The sequence below is a fragment of the Panthera tigris genome, chromosome A2 (genome assembly GCF_018350195.1).
Source record: "Panthera tigris isolate Pti1 chromosome A2, P.tigris_Pti1_mat1.1, whole genome shotgun sequence".
NCBI lineage: Eukaryota > Metazoa > Chordata > Mammalia > Carnivora > Felidae > Panthera > Panthera tigris.
In genome coordinates this window covers 27126972-27147695 of record NC_056661.1, presented here as the reverse complement: position 1 = coordinate 27147695, position 20724 = coordinate 27126972, and the positions used below count along the sequence as shown (strand labels likewise).

Genomic DNA, 20724 nt, shown 5'->3' with positions numbered 1-20724 from the left:
TATTTTATCTGGCAACCTTACACTGTACCCACTCCTGCTCACTTGCAGGTGCCTTATTTCCCTTATGAAATGTACCTGCTGGGCTTTCATTCCATAAAGCAGCAATGATCAAATGCCACCTGAATGACGACTGGCTGGGAGTTTGGGATAAGCTGAATTATTCTGCACTGGTTTTTGAGTAGAGTCCTTATCCTGCCTTATCTTTGCTACAGCTGGTGAGCTCCCTTAAATGATAGGAGAGCAACATCCCCTGAGGACAGTTGTTATCAAGTTGTTATCAAGACAAAAGACAACCACTGTCACATTATTGTGTTGTGAACAGAATGGTTAGAGTATCCCTACCTTAGTATATTTCCACTGTAACCTAAGACACTGTTTTGGTCCCAGGAAAGGTCACCTTCTACAGCCCATAACGGGTTGGTGAAACTGATTATGGAATGGTACCAGGCATAGTCAATGAAGGAAAAGACTAATAATGTGATTTCACCTTTGCTCCTGCACTATTCCTGGGTGACCACTTCACTCAAAAGCGATCTACTTCCAGGGCTGTGGATTTTCCCAGGGTGGCAGTGTGGGGTGAGTTGTGGGGGAGAGAAGATGTATGTTCATGGGTGTGTACATCCTCAGGTGTATGTGTTCTTGGGCAGTGAGTGTCCTACAACTCCAAACCTCCTCTCTACAACCCTCTAAGGGCCTAGAAATTCTATAGCAGGTCAGGTTTTTCTTCCTTTTCTCTCAGTATCTTCTTACTCAGAAGCATTTTATAGCCCATGCATGTGCATCAAGAGGGCATCCTGGGTTTGGCTCCCTACAGTCTTGAGGCTCATCCGTGTGCATTTCCTGGACCTGCTGCATCGCCCATGTAGCCTCCTACAAGGATGGTGGCATTTAGATTCACTTCACAGAAGATCCTAACAAGGTATGTAGGGGAGAGTTCTGCCAATGGGCTGCAATTTGAAGAGTTTCCAGATACTCCTTATGCAACACTGAGTTGTGTGTTGCATAAATGACCCATTTTACAAATAAATCTGTAGGACCTTGTTTCTGTGCCATGTTACAAAGGCACAAAGTTTACCTTTTTCCAGCACTTATTAAGGTACACAGTGAGGAGAAGAGAAAGGGAACAGGTTTGGGAATATTGGCCCAAGTGAAAGATTCACAGGAGATGGATTTGAGCTTGGTGTAATGAGATGGCCTTGAAATGCAGAGTTACAGAGATGAAGACACCTCAAAAATATATCAAGCTCTGTTAACTGGAAAAGCTGTATGAGGCCTCTTCCAGTTCTAAAGAATTTGATTCTTTTGAGACCCTCCTGATTTGTCATGCAAACAAATGGCAACATACAATACTTAACATATTTCGTAGTTTTAAGTGTTTTCTCATCATTTCCTCATTTTTGCAAATAAGCCTTGAAATATGATTATTAATCCCATGATTTAAGTGAGGAGGCATATTAAAAACGATTGGGCAAGTTTTCCATTGCCACAGAGCTACCAGATAATACAAACTCTGCTTTTCTGGCCTGAAACCTTTTTCCAACACAAGTAGAGATACCAGCTATGTCCCAGGCACTATTCTAGACACATGGTGAGTAGGAGACCAATTCCTGTTCCAAAGAGCTTAGCATAATACCTCTTCATGTACATTAAATCAAATTTAGTATGGATATGCAAAATACTTCACATACCTTTCAAAAGTAGGAAGGGGTAACATAAAAATGTATGCAATGTAGTCAATGCATACTGAATCTTGAATTCTTAGTGGCCAATTTAAGAAGACAGAAAAAGAGAAAAGGGCATTAGAGGCATGAGGAAAGAACCAGTAAGAGAAAACCCTGGTATAATGGGAAAATGAAGAATGCAGAGACCATACTTAACACTCTGACATACTCCAAAGATGGGGACAGCTGTCCCCACTTTACAGTTGGCACAATCCAAGGGTTCAGACATTTTGCTCTAGTAGTATTCGGTACCTCAAGGTACTCATGCTACAAGATAATCCTATCCACAAGTTTTAACTTCTCCTACCAGTTCTTTTAGCTCCAATTTATACTTTTCTCCTAACTCAGATCTCACTCTACTTATATCGAAACAATCAGTCCTCCTAAAACTGCAAACTCTTTGAGGCTGAAATCCATTGTGGATTCATGTTACCATCTAACCCACCTACCATAGTTGCCAGCATCTATTAGTTCTTCAGTACATCCTCACTGAATGGAGATTGAGGTTTCTCATCCCCAATTTGCCACCTTGGGTAAATAAATCAGACCCCTACTTAAACAATATCCATTTTCATATTCATCATACCAAAAACTGTCATTCTAATACGTGCAAGGCATCATCAAGTTTTCATCAGCAGAAGGTACTTCCCTGGATTCTGGGGAGACAGGGTGAAATGGCAAACAAAAAATGCCCTCTAAGAACTTACACCATTTCCTTTCCCACAGTGTGTTTCCAATGTTTATTCAGAACCCACTGCATCAGTCCTATCTGGGTTACCCAGGGACAAACTCTTGCCCACAGAACTTCAGGACTGTCTCCACCATCTCACCTGCCAATGAACTTCACTCAAGGGTGATGGGGGAGAAGAATCAGCCCAAGTTCATATGGGTGATCTGGATTTCATTTAGATGTACAGTGATCGGGATACTATGTGCTAGATGCTATGGTCTGAATGTTTGTGCCCTCACCCAATTCATGCTGAAATCCTACACCCAAAGGTGATAGTATTAGTTGGGGGCTGTAGGAAGAGATTATGTGGGAAGGTCATGAGGATGGATCATGTCATGAAAGGGATTAGTGGTCTTAAGAAGAATCTACAGAGCTCCTGTGCCTTTTCTACCACTTGAGGACAGTGAGAAGTCCACAAACTAGAAGACAGCCCTCATCCGACCACGGCACCTTGATCTTGGACTTCTAGCCACCAGAACTATGAGAAAGAAATTTCCATTGTTTAAAAGCCACCAGTCTGATATTTACTATAGCAGCCCAAATGGACTGAGATACAACATAAACAAATGCCAAGAGGGTATATAATACACACACACACACACACACACACACACACACCCCTGAAATAAACCTGAAAGTCCAGTGTTATAATTTGTCAATTTTCTTAATAAGATGACAATTTGCCAAAGGAAAGCTATGGGAGAATGTTATCTACCTTGTATATTTTCCAGTGAGATCCTTTGCTAATAATTCCCAGCATTCTCTAGGATGTCTAGGGTATTGTTGATGTTCAAACAAATTTTCCTCAAGTGAGACCAGATGGGGAATGAAGATGAAGTACAGTGATACATTTATAGTTCTTATTTGTTTCTTGCAGAATTGTGAGTTATGAAAAATCAAAGTCTTTTCATAGGCATCAAGATAAATAGGCTGTAATTATAATCTAGAATAATAAATCTCTTGGTTATGCTAAAGAAAACCAGATTGCAAAGATCTTGCAATTAAAAGAGGTCATGCTGAATAAACAAACTGTGGTATATCCATTCAATGAAACGTTATTTAGCAATAACAAAAAAAAAAAAAAAAAAAAAAAAAAGAGCTGCCAAGCCATAAAAAGACATGAAGGAAACAAATGCATATTGCTACATGAAAAAGAGCCAATTCAAAAAGATCAGTGTTTGTCAGGGTTTAGGAAAAAAAGATGAGTAGGCAGAACACCAAGGATGTTGAGGATAGTAAAACAATTCTGTATACTGTAATGATGGGTATATGACATAATATACTAGTCAAAACCCATAGAATGTAGAATACAAACGAAGCCTTATGTAAACTATGCACTTTAGTTAATAACATATCAATATTAGCTCATCAGTTGTAAGACATGTAGCACACTAATCCAAGATGTTAATAACATGGGATCTGGGGGTGGGACGGTTCATGGTCAGATATATGGGAACTCCTTGTCATTTCTGTTTGATTTTTCTGTTAACCTAAAATGAAAAAAAATTTTAAGCAGCCCTATAAGAAAAAAAAAATCTCCCAGAATGAAAATTCCAATACATCAAAAGGAGTGTTAGGATTACACACCTGTTTTTAGAGGGGAAACAGTGGAGGGACATGGCTTCTGGTGTTCTTATGGTCTTATTCATGATAAATCATGTATATTTTGAGATGCAGAAAGTGAAGGTTTAAAACACACAAAACCAAGGAATACACTCTGAAGCAGCACTAGATCATTGCATGGTAACCAGAAAATGAAGATGGGGAAGTGAGTGGAGAATAACACAAAGAAGAATATGACAAAAGGTCATGATAAAAACTTTAATTAAAGAAATACAGGTACAAGAAAAGTATGCTTTAAAAGGGAGGAAACGTCAGGAACTCAGAAATGATGTAACCACTGTATTTGCTTTATAGTTTCAAACACAGGGCCACTCCAACTGTATAGTATTATATGGTCAAACTTTCTACCCAACAGAAAGGAAACTATAGCAGGCTATAACTCAACTTTTCAAAACTTCCTACTGTTTCTCACCCCTGGTTATTTTTTTTCCTCAACCATTCTCAATTTTGCCTTCAGCAGGAATATTTTTCACATTCAAGTCGTTCAAGACACTCTGATTTTGATCTGAAGATAAGGACAATAAGATGAACTAAACCAATTCTGGCTTGATTTCTTCTCTGACTTTACTTCAACCCTGTGCAAAGTAGTTGGACGAGAGATGGGGAGAAAAATGAATAACTGGAGTTAGTTCCTCTCCTGCCACCTCAACACTAGCTCAGATGGCCACAAATCTTCCTGGGGAGAAATCAGTGTGTATATAACAAAAATAAATATTTGGTCTTTGTCCCTCATTCTTGGCAAAGAGCTTCTAAAGCTCTTGGAATCTCTGGAGTGATAAGATTGTCTGTTACATACTCATAAGATTACTGTTAGTTAGGGGCCTCTAGATAGCATCAGGATGGGGGATCATCACCAAAAGAGTAAGCATGATTAGAGTTAGAACTTTCAGTCCCAACCCTTGGCCCCTGGGGATGGGTGAGGGCTGGAGATTCGGTTCACTCACCAATGGCCAATGATTTAATCACTCGTGCCTACATAACAAAAGCTTCCCAAAAAATCCTAGATGGTAGAATTTAGAGAGATTCCAAGTTAGTGAACAGATCAAGGTGCTTGGAGGGTGGCATGCCTAGAGACAGGGAATGGAAGTTCTACACCTTTTCCCTCTAACCTTGACCTAGGCCTGTCTTCCAAACATTGGCTTTTTAGGAGTTGTATCTTTTAGAAGTAACTGGAAATAACAAATAGAGGGCTTTTCTGAGTTCTAGGAGTTCTTCTAACAAATTATCAAACCTGAGGAGGGAGTTGTAGGAACTTCTGACTTTATGGGCAGTTGGTTTGAAGCATCAGGGACAACCTGGGACTTTCAACTAGCATCTAAAGTTGGGGGGCAGTCCAATGGGATTGAGCCCTTAACTTGTGAGATCTGATGCTAACTCCAGGTAGATCATGTCAGTATTGAATTGTAGGACACCCAGCTGGTGTCAGAGAGTTGGAGAACTGGTTGTTGTCAGAAAACACAACAGAATCCTTTCTGGTGAGACTAAAAGAGGCTGTCTCTCCTACGGACAAGCTAAGTAATTTTGTGGTAGTGAACTGGAAAAAATTTTAGATATCTAGATTTCATCTTTGAGGATAGTACTCATTGATTCTTGTTCAATGGATGAATAAAGATCTGAGCACCCAGGCTATAGAAGGAATAGAGTACAAGTGAGGGAAACTGAGAAATACTTCTACAATCCCCTACATCAGCTCCAGTACCTTCCAATCTTCCAGGGACAAAACAAAACACAAATACACAAAGAACATTTGCTAGAGAGACCAAAGCCTACTGTATTTATTCCTCCTCAGGTAGGATAAGTTTGTTGGAAATTTCCAGACACCCAGCAGTCTTCTTCAAACTGGTGATTGCTATTTACAATGAAGACTCATGGAATCAATTTAGTGGGTCACAGCCTATCATTCTGTTTGCTTCTAAGACTGTTTAATTTGGGATTTACCCCTATGCACAATTAAAATATTACTTAAAAAATGATTCTTTTGTTTTAACCTTTGTAAGGATATTATTCCACAAAACTATGTATCAGAGTGCTCTGAATGGAATGAGCAGTGATTTGAGGTCACCAGAAACGGATTACAACAGTTAATTTGGCTCCTCCATCCCTTGCTGCTCTTGTTTCACCCCACAGCAGCTTGAATACAGTGGCCCACTACCCCTCAACACTTATTGGAGGCAGGTGAGAGCCAGGTCTCTTGATGGAGGTGCCCTGCATGAGAAATTATTCCCGTGTCTCCTTATTTCAAATCAAAATGGAAAAATCTTCATGCAACATGTCCTAGGCTTACCCAATTCATCCTGTATGTGTGGTTGATACTGAAGTATTTTCTATTTTATCATAATCAGGAAGCACCAAGAACCAGAGCATCATGAACTGAAAGTACTGGAATCTGGAACAATCTGTACAGATCCGGAAGGGCATGCCCTATTTGGAGGAGGGGGACAAAAGCTTTCTCTTCTACCCATCTTTGGCTCTCTTACTGGGCCCCTAACAAAAAATCAGACTAACAAGGAGAAAAACAAGTTTATTAACCTGTGTATTGCACATACACATTGGAGTACCCAGTGATGAGTAACTCAAAGGGTGGTCAGAACATAGGCTTATATAGCATCTTAACAAAAGAGCAATACATTTTTAGAGAAGTGAAAAAGGAAAAGGACTTTGAGCTTCTAGGAGTAGCAAATTGCAGGAAGGTAGCTACAATTTGGGAATCACATGGTAGCAAAGGGCTAGTTTGGGCAAGGTTTATTATGTAGATGCCCCTTGTGCCATCTCTAGGCTGATAAGGTTCTCGAATTCTCTCCAATGATTAACTTTTGTCCTTCTGATAGAGAGGGAAGTGGATACATCTGATAAATTTATATCCTGCTTTTAAGCAGAGAACTTTTCTGGTCTCCATTGCTTCTCACTTGCCTTTGGCCCAAAATAATCCTTATGCCAAAGTGCCATATTTGGGGATGACCAATTCTGCTACCCTTCAACTGGAATGTCTATGAGGAATGGCCCTGTGGAATATATTATTACTTTTATTTTATTATTTGTTTATTTATTTATTTATTTAATGTTTGTTTATTTTTGAGAGAGAGACAGAGCACAAGCAGGGGAAGGGCAGAGAGAGGAGAAAACACAGAATCTTGAAGCACCCTCCAGGCTCCAAGGTGTCAGCACAGAGCCCAACACAGGGCTCAAACTCACAAACTGTGAGATTGTGACTTGAGCCAAAGTAAGGCACTCAACTGAGCCTCCCAGGTGCCCCTGAAGTATCTTTTTTTTTTAATGTTCTTGGTTATACTGTGTTCAGACCCAAAAGCTCAATATTAAAATTAATGGACCAGTTCAAGGTCAGAAAGCTTCCAAACCTCTTAAATAGCTTTGTGCACAGAATTGGGGGTTGTGGGAGGTAAGAAAAATTTTTTCTGATATCAGGATCGAAGTGGTCTTCTTAATCCCATTTTCTTGGGTAAAGGAACAAAGGCGGAGTAGAAATTGGTGAACTTTCTAGAAAAACAACTAACATTTATTAAAGACTTATGGGGCAGGTACTGTTAAAAGGGCTTTCTAGGTCTTAAGCCGTTTTATTAGAAGTCTGAGGACTCATTTTTTTTTTTTATTTACAAATAAACCTCAATTTTTAGGAAATAAAAATAAACCATTCGGTCTTTTGATATAGCTCTAGAGTTCACACAGGTATAGACAGACTAGAATATAAGAATTTGTATTTTCAGTATGATGGAATGTCCATTTATTTTCCCTATCAGAGACAAAGTTATTCATTACACGACTTAGGCCAAATCTAGTATTTGTGTCAGAGCATGTATGTGGTATATTTGAAGGTAGTTGGAGGACAGTTTCCCATACTATTAGGCAGGAGAAATAGAAATATTTTTTACCTATATGCTCACTTCTCAGTTTTTATTTTTAATGTTTTATTTGCATACCATTCTATTAGTAAAGTTTTGTATATGAGCACTCTTCATTTTCAATTTTAGTGGAAAATATTGCTGTCCTGCCCACAGCTGTATTTTTTTTTTTAAATATTGGCTTGTGGTGGTTCACAAGGACTACTTGAAAACTGAATGGAAGAATCTATTTTCCAACCTTAAGAGACCAGAAAAATAAATTGAGGTATGCACATACAGTACAATGTCATGAAGACATTGAATTGTACTTCCATAGTCTTGAAAAAAGAAAAAAAGTGATACCTCGATGTAATAAAGGCCATATATGACACACTGATGGCTAATAGCATACTCAACAGTGAACAGCTGAAAGATTTTTTCTGTAAAATCTTATAAAAAACAAGGATGATTACTCTCACCACCTTTTATTGAACACAGTATTGGAAGCCCTAGCCATAGCAATTAGACAAGAAAAAGAAATAAAAATCACCAAAATTAGGGGCACCTGGGTGGCTCAGTTGGGTAAGCATCCAACACTTGATTTTGGCTCAGGTCATGATCTCATAGTTGTGGAATCAAGCCCCACATCAGGCTCCATGCTGTGAGCACAGGATTCTCTCTCTCCCTCTCTCTGAACCTCCCCCACTCACACTCTCTCTCAAAATTAAGTTAAAAAAAAGAAGTAACCTAAATTGGAAGAGAAGACATAAAGTGGTCACTATTTGCAATACATAAATACATAAAAATGATACATAAGAAACCCTAAAGACTCCACAAAAAACTATTAGAATAAAGAAATTCAGTAAAGTCACAGGGTACAAAATACATCGAAATATTTTGTGTTTCTATATACTAATAAACTATCAGAGAAATTAAGAAGCAATCCCATTTGTAATCTAACTGCATCAAAAAATAAAATACTTAGACATATATTTAACCAACGAGGTGAAAGTCCTTTACTCTGAAAACCATAAGATTGGTTTTCATTGGTGAAAGAAATTAAAGACAACACAAATGGAATGATATACTGTTCTCATGAAGTGCAATATTGTTAAAATGTCCCTATTACCCAAAGCAATCTACAGATGCAATGTAATTCTTATCAAAATACCAACTGAATTTTCCACAGAACTAGACCAAATAATTCTAAAATGTGTATGGAACAATCAAAGATCCTGGATAGCCAAAGCAATCTTGGGAAAGAAGCAGCTGGAGGTATCACACACCTGGATCTCATATCACAAAGGTACAGTAATTAAAAGAGTAAGGTACTGGCAACAAACAACAGACACATATATCAATGGAACATAACAGAGAACCCAGAAATAAACCTGTACTTACATCATCAGTAAATCTATGACACAGAAGGCAAGAATATAAAATGAAGAAAAGAGTTTCTTTAATAAATGGTGATGGGAAAACTAAACAACTACATGAAAAAGAATAAAACTGGGCAACTTTCTTATATCATGTATGAAAACAAATCCAAAAAGTGTTAAAGATGTAAATGTAAGACCTGAAACCATAAGACTCCTACAAGAAAACCATAGGCAGTAAGCTCTTTGACATCAATCTCAGCAAAATATTTTTTGGACATGTATCCTCAGGTTAGGTTGACAAAAGCAAAAAACAAATAGGATCATATCAAACTGAAGCTTTTGCAGAGCAAAGGAAACCACTAACAAAACATAAGAGCAAACTACTGAATGGGAGAATATATTTACAAATAATATATCCAGTAGGTGGTTTAACATTCAAAATATATAAAGAACTCCTAACTCAATATCAAAAAAAAAAAAAAAAAATTAAAAAGGGGGCAGTGGACCTGAATAGGTATTTTTCCAGGGAAGATATGCAGATGGTCAATAGGTACATGAAAAGATGTTTTCATCATTAGTTATCAGGGAAATGCAAATCAAAATCACAATGAGCTATCACTTCACACCTGTCAGAATGGCTATTATCAAAAAATAAAGAAACAAGTGTTATTAAGGATATAGGGTAAAGGGAACCCTCATGCACTGTTGGTGGAAATGTACACTCATGTAGTTACTATGGAAAACTGTATGGAGTTTCCTTAGAAAATTAAAAATAGAACTATCATATAATTCAGCAATTCCACTTCTGAGTATCCAAAGGAAACAAAAACACTAATTTAAAAAGACACATTCATCCCTATGTTCATGGAAGCATTATTTAAAGTAGCCAAGATAGAGAAGCAACTTAAGTGTCCACCTACTGATGAATGAATATAGGAGATGTATATATACGTGTTTAAGTTTATATATAACATATATATAACAATATTAGTCATAGAAAGGAATGAGATCTTGCCATCTGTGACAACATGGATAAACCTAGAGGATATTATGCTAAATGAAATAAATCAGACGGAAAAAGACAAATACCATATTATCTCACGTATGTGGAACCTAAAGAGCAGAACAAATAAAACAAACAGATTCTTAGATACAGAGAACCAACTGATGATTGCCAGAGGGGGTGGGATGGAGAGACAGGTGAAGGGGATTAAGAGGTACAATCTTCCACTTAAAAAATAAGATGTGGAGATGTAATGTACAGTATAGAATATAGTCAACATTGTAAAAACGTGTATGGTGACATGGTACCTAGACTTACAGAACATAGTTAATATTGTAAAAACTTTGTATGGTGATAAATGACAGCTGGAGTTATGGTAATCATTTTATAATGTGTATAAAAATCAAATCATTATTATACTCCTGAAACAAAATACTGAAGGTCGATTATACTTCAAAAAATAAGAAGGGAGGATTCACCCTTCCTTATTTCAAAACTTACTATAAATACAACAGTGTGGTGCTGACATAATGAGAGCCAAATAGAGTCAATTGATTTCAACAATGGTGCCAATATCATCCAATGGAAGAAAGAAGAGTCTCTTCAAAAATGTCATTGGAATTAGATAAAAACATGAAGAATGAAGTTGAATCCCTACCTCACACTACGTAAAATGATTAACTCAAAATGGACTAAAGGTCTATGTGTAAGAGCTAAAGTATAAAACTTCTAAAAGAAAACGGGGTAAATCTTGATGATCTTGGATGTGGATATGAATTATAACAATGACACCAAAAGCACAAGCAAGAAAAGTATAAGTTGGACTTTATACAATCTAAATTTTTTGTGTTTAAAAGGACACCATCAGAAAGTGAAAAAGACAACCCACAGAAGGTGAGAAAATAGGTCTCAGAAGGGTCTAATATCCATAACATATAAAGAAATCTAAAATCTCAACCCAAACCCCAAATAAAACGTGGACAGAAGACTTGAGTTTCTCCCAAGATACATAAATGGCCGAAAAGCACGTGAAAATATTAGTCATTGGTCAAATCAAATGACTAATATTAGTCATTAGTCACTAGTCATTAGTCAAATCAAAACCACTATGAGGTATCACCTCACACATACTGGGATGGTTATCATTTAAAAAAAAAAGAATTATTCGTAAGGATGTGGCACATTGGAACCCTCATACATTGGTGGGATGTGAAATGATACAGCTGCTGTGGAAAACAGCCTGGTGACTCTTCAAAAAGTTAAACCTAGAATTACCATATGATGCAGAAATTCCACCCACAGGAATACACCCAAAATAGCTGAAAACCGGTATTTCAACAAAAATGTATATTCTATTGTTCTTAACACTATTCACAATAACCAAAAGGTGTAAATAACCCAAGTGTCCATCAAATGGATAAAACGGATAAACATGTATTACATCCATAGCACAGAATGTTTCAGCCATAAAAAGGGATGAAATACTAATTCATGTCGTAACATGGATGAACCTTGAAAACATCATGCCAAGTAACAGAAGGCAGACATCAAAGGTGACATGTTATAGGTTACCATTTATGGGAAATATCAGAATAGGTAAATCCATAGAGACAGAAAGCAGATGGTGGTTTCCAGGGGTTGGGGAGCAAATGCCTAATGGGTACAGTTTCCTTGTGGGTGATAAAAATTTTTCAGAACTAAATAGAGACAATAGCTGCATTACATTGTGAATGTACTAAATGCCACTGAATTTTACACTTTAAAATGGTTAATTGTATGATGTGTTAAGTTTACCTCAGTGAAACTATCATGCTTATGGAAATACCCAATAACAAGGTCATGTTCAGGATCACTGTTAAGAAAGCAGGACACACGAGGTGCCTGGGTGGCTCAGTCAGTTGAGCATCCGACTTTGGCTCAGGTCATGATCTCACAGCTCGTGAGTTCCAGCCCCGTGTCAGGCTCTGTGCTGACAGCCTGGAGCCTGGAGCCTGCTTCAGATTCTCTGCCTCCCTCTCTCTGCCGCAACCCACTCGCATTCTGTCTCTGTCTCTCTCAAAAATAAACAAACAGAATCTCTCTGAGATCAAGAGCTGCATGCTCTACCTACTGAGCTAGCCGAGTGCTCCTAATCGTGATCATTCTTAGGTTATCAAATAATGGGTAGTTTTATTTGTTCTTTATATACTACTGTATTTTCTAGGCTTACATCAGCATTCATTACTCATAATATCTGAAATAGACACACACACACACCACTTTATTTTTTAAAAATTAAGTAAGGAGAAACTGAAGTGCCTTTCACCCTAGCATTCCAGACCTGAAAAGCAAGCTAAGTGTTGGCGGGGGGGGGGGGGGGGGGGCAGGGGGGGCTGGAAAAGAGGAAGCAGTAACTGAGGAGTTTAAAAGGAGAGAAGTGGGGCGGGAGGCACTTGGCAGAACCTCTAGGGTGATCCATGACTGCCACTGCCAACCTATACCACTCTCCTTTACAAAACCAGTTCCATGGTGAAGCAGGTAGGAGTTTGGGGGCAAAAATCCGTCATTCTGGGAAACAGAATCCATTCTGATGCTGTGGCTACACTTGTGCAGAGCTGTGGATAAGGGAGTTGTAATGCAGCAGCTGGCTGCTCAAGTTATGTGAGCACACGTGGCAGAGATAGGTCAAGATTCTTGGGCTTCACTACAGACCCCCAGGCTTCCTTGCAGTGAGGTTGACCACCCTGCCTCATGTCCGGTTCTGGCTAATGGACTATGAGTGGCAGTGCCCTGTGACATTTGCTGTGGAGAGCTTAGAGATCACATTTCAGATGGCACAGCTACTAGACGGAGCAGGGCCATTTGGCCTTTACTGTGTGAAACTACTGAAATTTTGTCATTAATTATCCTTAGAGGGGCGCCTGGGTGGCTCAGTCGGTTAAGCGTCGGACTTCAGCTCAGGTCACGATCTCGCGGTCCGTGAGTTCGAGTCCCAAGTCGGGCTCTGGGCTGATGGCTCAGAGCCTGGAGCCTGCTTCCGATTCTGTGTCTCCCTCTCTCTCTTCCCCTCCCCCGTTCATGCTCTGTCTCTCCCTGTCTCAAAAATAAATAAACGTTAAAAAAAAAAACTTTAAAAAAAATTATCCTTAGAGGTACTGGAACCCAGAAGCAGGGTGTGATTGTAACAAAATCATAAAATATACCCATTAGTGCATCCGTCGGGCAGCAGGCAGCAAGGAACTGGCTATCAGAGGATACAAAGATGGTGGTCCTGTTTTGCAGGACAACAAATTCAGTGGCTTCCCTGTCTGTGCTGCCTCAGCAGGCAGACCATGTGCCTACCATACTGAAAACAGGTGATTAGAGTGTGTTGGTTGCCACTGGCTACATATGGCAAGATGTTGCTAGAAGGATGAGCTAGGGGAAGCCCTGGCAAGCTTACAAAAATAAATACAAGGAAATATATGGGTCTCAAAATTCAGGCCCTTGCACCCCAGGTGCCCAATTAAACCTTTCAACTGGATAAAATGACTCAGAGCAAAGACTCAATTAAGCGATAACTGAATGAATAAGTCTAGACATCTAATGTGCAGGCATGATGACTATAGTTAATACTGTATCCAATATCGGAAATATGCTGAGACTTCAGCAGGTGCTCTCATCACAAAAATCAAGGGGATCTATGAGAGGATATGTTAATTAGCTTGGCTGTAATAATCACGTATATGGGTATCACATCATCCTGTTGTACACCTTAAATATAAATATAAGGTGTTGTATACCTTAAAATATAACAAAACCTATACTAAGTGGTAGAAAATGTAGCTCATTTTAATTTTTAAAATTTGTGATGATGAACAGCTTTTTCTCATACTTATTGGCCAACTGCATTTCTCCTTGTGAATGTCTCCTTGTAGACTTTGTCTTGTTTCTACTAAATTATTCATCTTTGTCACCCTGATTTATGAAAGCTATATATTAAAAACCTTAGGCCTTTTTCTGAGGTAGGGGGGTAGGAAGAGGCAGGGATGTGGCTTTCCTACATTTGGTTTCCCTTAGCCTCAAGATAGCAGTCATTCATTTGGGAAGAAAAGAAGATGAGAACAAAATAGGTTTGAGAATTCAAACCAGGGTCCAGGAGAACAGTGAACAAAGGAATCCTTTCACAGAGCCTAAACAAGGAAACTCTCCTCTCTGGGAGGCTGAGATCCCCGCCCATGCCTGGTAGATTTCAGATTACTGGGGACTAGTGGCTGCTAGCAGACTCCGTTCTTTCACTTTCCAAATGATAGGAAATTAGTAAGTGTGCTTGCTGTGATGATCCTATTTGTCATGGATACAGATGAGTAAGTGAAGGCTGACAGTTTAATTCTCAGGTCTCCAAATGAATAGGAGCCACATCCAGACCTGAAATAATATTTATGTGGCATTGTCTAGAAATGGTAGGTTTCATGTGGGAGACTTATCAGACATCCATGCATTGTTCTGAATTCCCACACCCCTCCCCCAAATGCTGATGTTAAGGTCATGTGGCTAGTTTGATCAATGGTTTATGAGACAATGTATCTTCTCCAGCTCTCCCTACCCCTACAGGTCATATATTCCTGATGGTATAGTAATAGGGGCCACCAAACTACAGATGATCTTATATGAACAAGAGAGAATCTTGGATCATTACATTTCGGGAGATTTGTCTATTATAGCAGGTAGAATCAATTACACTGATCAGATAATAGATTTGTCTGTCTTATAATGTTTTAGTCAGTGTTAATTCAGGACAGGATCTGACCACTGAGAAGGTAACTTCATGGCCCACTGTAAAGATGCCAACACAAAGATTAATCATAGGATTCAGCATGGGGCTTGGAGCATCATGTTAAAGATTTGGCCAATATTCTAACCACTGGGAATCTTTGGGGAAGTTACCTGGCCCAGGTATCCACAAATAACTTCTAAAAGTAAAAAACAGAATCATGGTATTTCCCAAGAATTTCCATCCATAAATACCAACAACTATGGTTCTCCTCCATTTGAGGATAAGCTCATATGCCTCTTTCCCCATTTGCATTCCCAATACAAGCACTGGATCTGTATTCTGGGACCTTACACTGGAAGAGACAGAAGCTTCATAAAGAATGACCCCCCACCACCACCACCATCTTGAAAAAATGGTTCTCAGCTGCAGTATGGCCACAGTCTGGTAGGTCCCATGCAATGGGCTGTCAGGGATACCTTAAGTCATCAGTACTAATAATGGTTAAAATGCAGAATATTCTGATTTGAAATATTAGAGTTACAGATTATCCCTATAAGAGACATCTAATAAACCTCCTTAAGTGGAATAAGGAGTTTCAGCAGCTATGGGAAATATCCTTGGGTTGGCATCTCTCTGCAATAGCCCTATGGACAGCCCTATGGTCTTTTGCTGATGGGTCATTACCAGTTGTGGCAACTATGAACTCTAATAATAGTGCCCTACTCGCCTACAATTTTACCCCCTAAGTTTCGCCATATACAGGATTCTTTCATTCACCCTATGTTTTTCAGGGGATTTTTTTTTTTTTTTGGTAATTGATACTAGTAGATATAATGAACTTCTCTGCTCTTAAGTAGCTGTCCTTAAGAATTCTAGTGGTGTTCTAAGAGCTGGAAAGAGATCTTGATTCTTTACTAAACAACCCAGATGGCTCATCAAGCTGGCTCCTTCTGAGTGTGCAGCAGACAGTCCCCTTTGTTGCTATTAGCATGTTGACTACAACTGTAGTTACCTGTGACAGGATGAAATTACAGACAGCAGTTTACTTTCATACCCCCTGCCTGATAGTCAATTTCCTAGTGTAAGCCATTCTTCCAAGGAGTATGTAATTTTGATACCTGTTTAATTTTAATCCTCTCGTTTGACAGAGTGATTTCTCACCCTTTTTAGGTGATGCCATGCTCCCCTCAATTGAGTTTCTTCCCCCTGCTGTTATAGTTTGTTCCTGCCTGAAACATTTAGAGAAACAGTTCTCCATAAGCAATTAATTTAATTAGGAGTGCATGTGCACATGTGCATACACAAAAACAGTTTCTTTGTCATACAAAGGAACTGTTTCAGTATTTCCCAGTTTGTTAAATATTATTATTTTTAAATATTTTGAGAGCGAGTGCATGCACAAGGGGGAGGGGCAGAGAGAAAGGGAGAGAGAGAGAGAGAGAGAGAGAGAGAGAGAGAGAGAGAGAGCGAGAATGAGAATGAATCCCTAAGCAGGCTCCGCACTGTCAGCGTAGAACCCAATGCTGGGCTGGATCTCACAAACTGTGAGATCATGACTTGAGCAGCAAAGTGTAGTTGGGATAATCCATTTTCCAAGCAACCAAGAGAGATCTCAGAGAGATCTCCTTGTGACGCTTTTTAAATTTCAGATGTTTTTATTTTGTCGTTAGCCTCTAGATCTTCATGACTGTATCCATGGTTAGATTTTTGTCTTATTTACAGACCCCTCATTGCCCATCAGGAGACCTCTGCAGGCACACTAAGACCCATTTATCTAACATGATCCATTATCCAACTTGAGTTGCCAACAAGTCAGGTAAGATAACTACTAGCTGCACCAGACTGAAGTCTAGTTAGGGTTTCTTCTATATTTCTGGTCTTTTCTTAAAGGAGTAGTGTCAAAAGTGATAGCCATACTTTTAGCTCATATTGCTGAGAAGAGCCTCCTTACCCTCATAGACTGCCCTGCATCCTGGGGCAGCTGAGTCTTGGACTCTTGAATTTGTGATCTTAATCTGAGTCTTAAAAGGACAATTATGTAGACCAACAAGCACTAAAAGCACTGGGGACTAATGCTAAACCCAGCAATGCCACTCTACCAAGCTCACATTAAACCAAGCACAGGGAGGCAGCTTGCCTTCTCAAATGAAGGCATTTGTCAAGCTCAGTCATGCAAAAACAAAACAAAACAAAACAAAACACAACAAAAACAATGGAGGGCAGAGACTTTGGATTTGAGGACAAGCCTAACAGGGGCCATACAGGAAAGACAACAGATGAACAGGGGTGAAGAGAATGCAAGTAAGTGGATTACAAAGCCCAAACCAAACGGGTCATCATGTAAGACCATGCCAAAATTTCACCAGGCCAAATTTACAGGTTTAGGAACAAAATAAGCTGCAACCAAGGTGCTTTTTAGTTACATAGCTCTGTTGATTCAGCAAGGATTTAAGGTCCTGCATGGATGCTTATCTGTCAAGCAACTGGATGGAGTAGCAGTCTTAGGAGTAAGACAAGGCTTTATGCCCCAGCTCTGTTCACCACTAGGTGTTTAACGATGGAGAAGAGGCTGGTCTCTTCTAAACTTTAGTTTCCTCATCTGTAACATGCATAAAACACTAACCAGTTACTTAACGATCTTGTAAGGATCCAATGTGTTAATCTGCCTTGAAGTAGGGGCTCAGTAATGAGGGCTATGATTATTCAGAAGGGCCAGGTACTCTTCTAGCAGATGGCTGGTCCAATCGCAACAGGCACTGTGACCCACAAAGTGTAGCACTGTTTCCCACCTGGGGAGGGAGTAAACTGCACATTTTCATGGGAGTCAAGCCCTGAAGTTTCAATTTTTAAGCAAGTTCCACCAGTGCTTTATGGATCTAAAGGAGGAGAACCACTGGTTTAGGTTATGGACACCACAGCTGGGCCATCTTTGGAGCTCATGTTATTTTAAGCCATTCTTTTCTGTAGAGAATCCTTATGGAAGATACACAAAGCACATACATAGAGATTTTGCACATTCTCTTGTATTGGGGAGTTCTTCATTTAAGATATCTTAAGTTTAAGGGGCACCTGGGTGGCTCAGTCGGTTAAGTGTCTGACTTTGGCTCAGGTCATGATCTTGAGGTTCATGAGTTCTAGCCCTGTGACGTGAATTAAAGTTCACATGAAATGTGATGTTTTGTAAAATGAAATTGCCACTTGCAATATGAGTATATGCTGCTCCCTTGTGTTCTTAGGAATTTGCTGGGTTTAATCCAACATTTTGTTTACAAAACCCCATGGAGTCATTTGTCTTCACTTGGTCCAAGCACAGTTTACATAAAGTCCTGTTCAGTTGCTGACAGCTCAGAGCCTGGATCCTGCTTCAGATTCTGGGTCTCCCTCTCTCTCTGTTCCTCCCCTGCTCTCACTCTGTCTCTCAAAAATAAGAGTAAAAAAATTAAAAAAATAAAAATAATTAATAAAATAGATTAAGTTTTAGTTTAAAAATCCAAGATTTAAAACTCAGAAATACATTCCCATGGAAATATTTTTAAAAGGTGGTTAGATTTCTAGGAACCTTTCCAAAACCCTTGAGGTAGCCAAAATATAGTACTTTTCATTCGCATTGTTGTGGGCAAAAAGGACTTTTTTGATAGGATATTAAAGAATTAAAAGTGAATATGACATCAAAGGCAAAATAGTACTAAAGTAAATATCAATGTATCCAGATTCAGAACTAAAGCCTCCCTGAGGTCTGTAGTTAATTGCTATCACCATACAGTTAGCATTTAGTTCTAACTATGCAGGCACAGCTCATGCGCACAGGGTCATACAACGATAGATGGTTTCAGGGTATCCGCCCACTCATCTTCTGGAAACTGCTTACCACTTTGAACAGTGTTCAGTGAAGTTGGTGAATTTAAAGACTTTTCTTTTTTTTAAAGAAAAATTTTTCACATGGACTAAGGTCTGCTTACCCATTTTGCATGTAATTAGATATATATGAAAACTGTTTTGCAAAACTGCAAAACAATTGAAATTAACATTAAGTTAATTAACACAAAGTTCACATGAAATATGATGTTTTGTAAAATGAAATTGCCACTTGCAATAGTATATGCTGCTGCCTTGTGTTCTTCTGAATTTGCTGGGTTTAATCCAACACTTTGTTTACAAAATCCCATGGAGTCATTTGCCTTCACTTGGTCCAAGCACAGTTTACATAAAGTCCTTTTCAGTTTTTTTTCTTTCCTACTGATACTAGTTGCCCACTACAGACTCTATGGCAAGAAGAGACCCATAAACCTGGAAACTTTAGAGAAGGCTGAACAAGAGAGACAGACCTTAAGACCTCATCTTCCAAATGCCCTTGAGCCCAGCCCCTATACGGGTAGGGTCATGGCCACGGTCCCATGGACTAAATATTCACAAAGTTTTGTATGTTAAAGTTGATAGAGGAAGAATAGGAGTTCCCACAAGTCAGCCTAACAGTCTTCCTCCCAATTAGGAAGAAAAAAACTGATGCCAGAGGGATAAAGTCCTTGTCAGAGCCCCGTGCTAGGTTCCAGGGTGCTCCCAGATAAACCAGCCATGCTACACTGCAATACACTGGCTACTGAGCACTGCAAAATGGAGCTGACCTGAGAAACGTAAAAATGTGCCAGAGTTCAAAGACTTAGTTTGAAATACATACAGATAAAATTCTCAGTAATATTTTTTATATTGATTGCATATTGAAATATATTTTATTTAAGCCAATATATCTAGAGTATTATCAAAATTGATTTTACCTTTTTTAAGTGGCAACTAGAAAACTTCACTACTGGTGTGACCTATACTCTATTTCCAGTAGGATGGCACCACTCTAGGCATTATTTGATTCTTCTCTTTTGAATCCATCACTGAGCTCACTTGTGGATCTTTACTTCCACCACTTCTCTCTCTCCTCACCACAGTCACGTTAGTCTAAGCCAACACAGCTCATACCTGGCCAAACCCGAGTCTTCTAGCAGGCCCTGAAGGTCTGCTTCTATACAGCTGTCAGTACAATCTTCTAAAACCCTGCACAGGTCTCTCTTGCTCAAACTCCTTCTGTGGCTCTCAACTGCTGTCACAATTAAAAGCCAAACATGTTGCTATGGTAACAAGGTCTGCCTTGATCTGCTCCTGCCTACCTCTCCCTCATGATTCTGTGTCACAATCTTCAAGCATCCAAACATATTGGCCTTCCTGAACTCCTTAAAAACATACACCTAAACTGGTTCTACCTCAGGGCCTTTGCACTAGCGATTCCCTTTGCCTGGAGATCTTTTCTCCCTCATTGTCACATGCATGGCTTCTTCTCATCATTAAGATCTTTGATCTAAATGATATCTCCTCAGATCGTCCTCAACCTCCCAATCAATAGTAGAGAAATTTACTTACATTCTTGGGATTTTTCTTTGTTGCACATATCAGTGTTTGAAATTATTTTATTCCTGTGTTCACTTATCATTTTTCTCCCTACCCTAGCATGTGAGCTCCATCAGACTAGGGCCCCTGATTGTACAGTTTATTAATATGTTACTGGTTTACTGCTATACGTAAGACCTAATATATGGTAGGAGATATATGTATATATATATGTATATATATGTATGTGCATATATATAAATATGTATTTTTTCAATGAATAAAGTTATTTTGGGCAGAATTTAGGCTGTTTTATCCTCCACA

General features: G+C 39.1%; 1 long non-coding RNA gene across 5 annotated transcripts in view; it reads right to left on the bottom strand.

Moving 5' to 3' along the window:
- LOC122236683 overlaps positions 1 to 20155 on the bottom strand; it is a 162035-nt gene extending 141880 nt beyond the window's left edge. The window contains exons 1-2 of one of the 5 annotated variants that reach the window (XR_006214870.1): positions 19800 to 20150; positions 16146 to 16256 (exon numbers count right to left, since the gene is read on the bottom strand). This is a non-coding gene — a long non-coding RNA (uncharacterized LOC122236683). Of the gene's footprint in view, positions 1 to 16145; positions 16257 to 19799 lie in introns of all 5 variants that reach the window. The other 4 variants (XR_006214871.1, XR_006214874.1, XR_006214873.1 and 1 more) reach the window with 4 other exon arrangements.
- Positions 20156 to 20724: the final 569 nt, after the last annotated feature.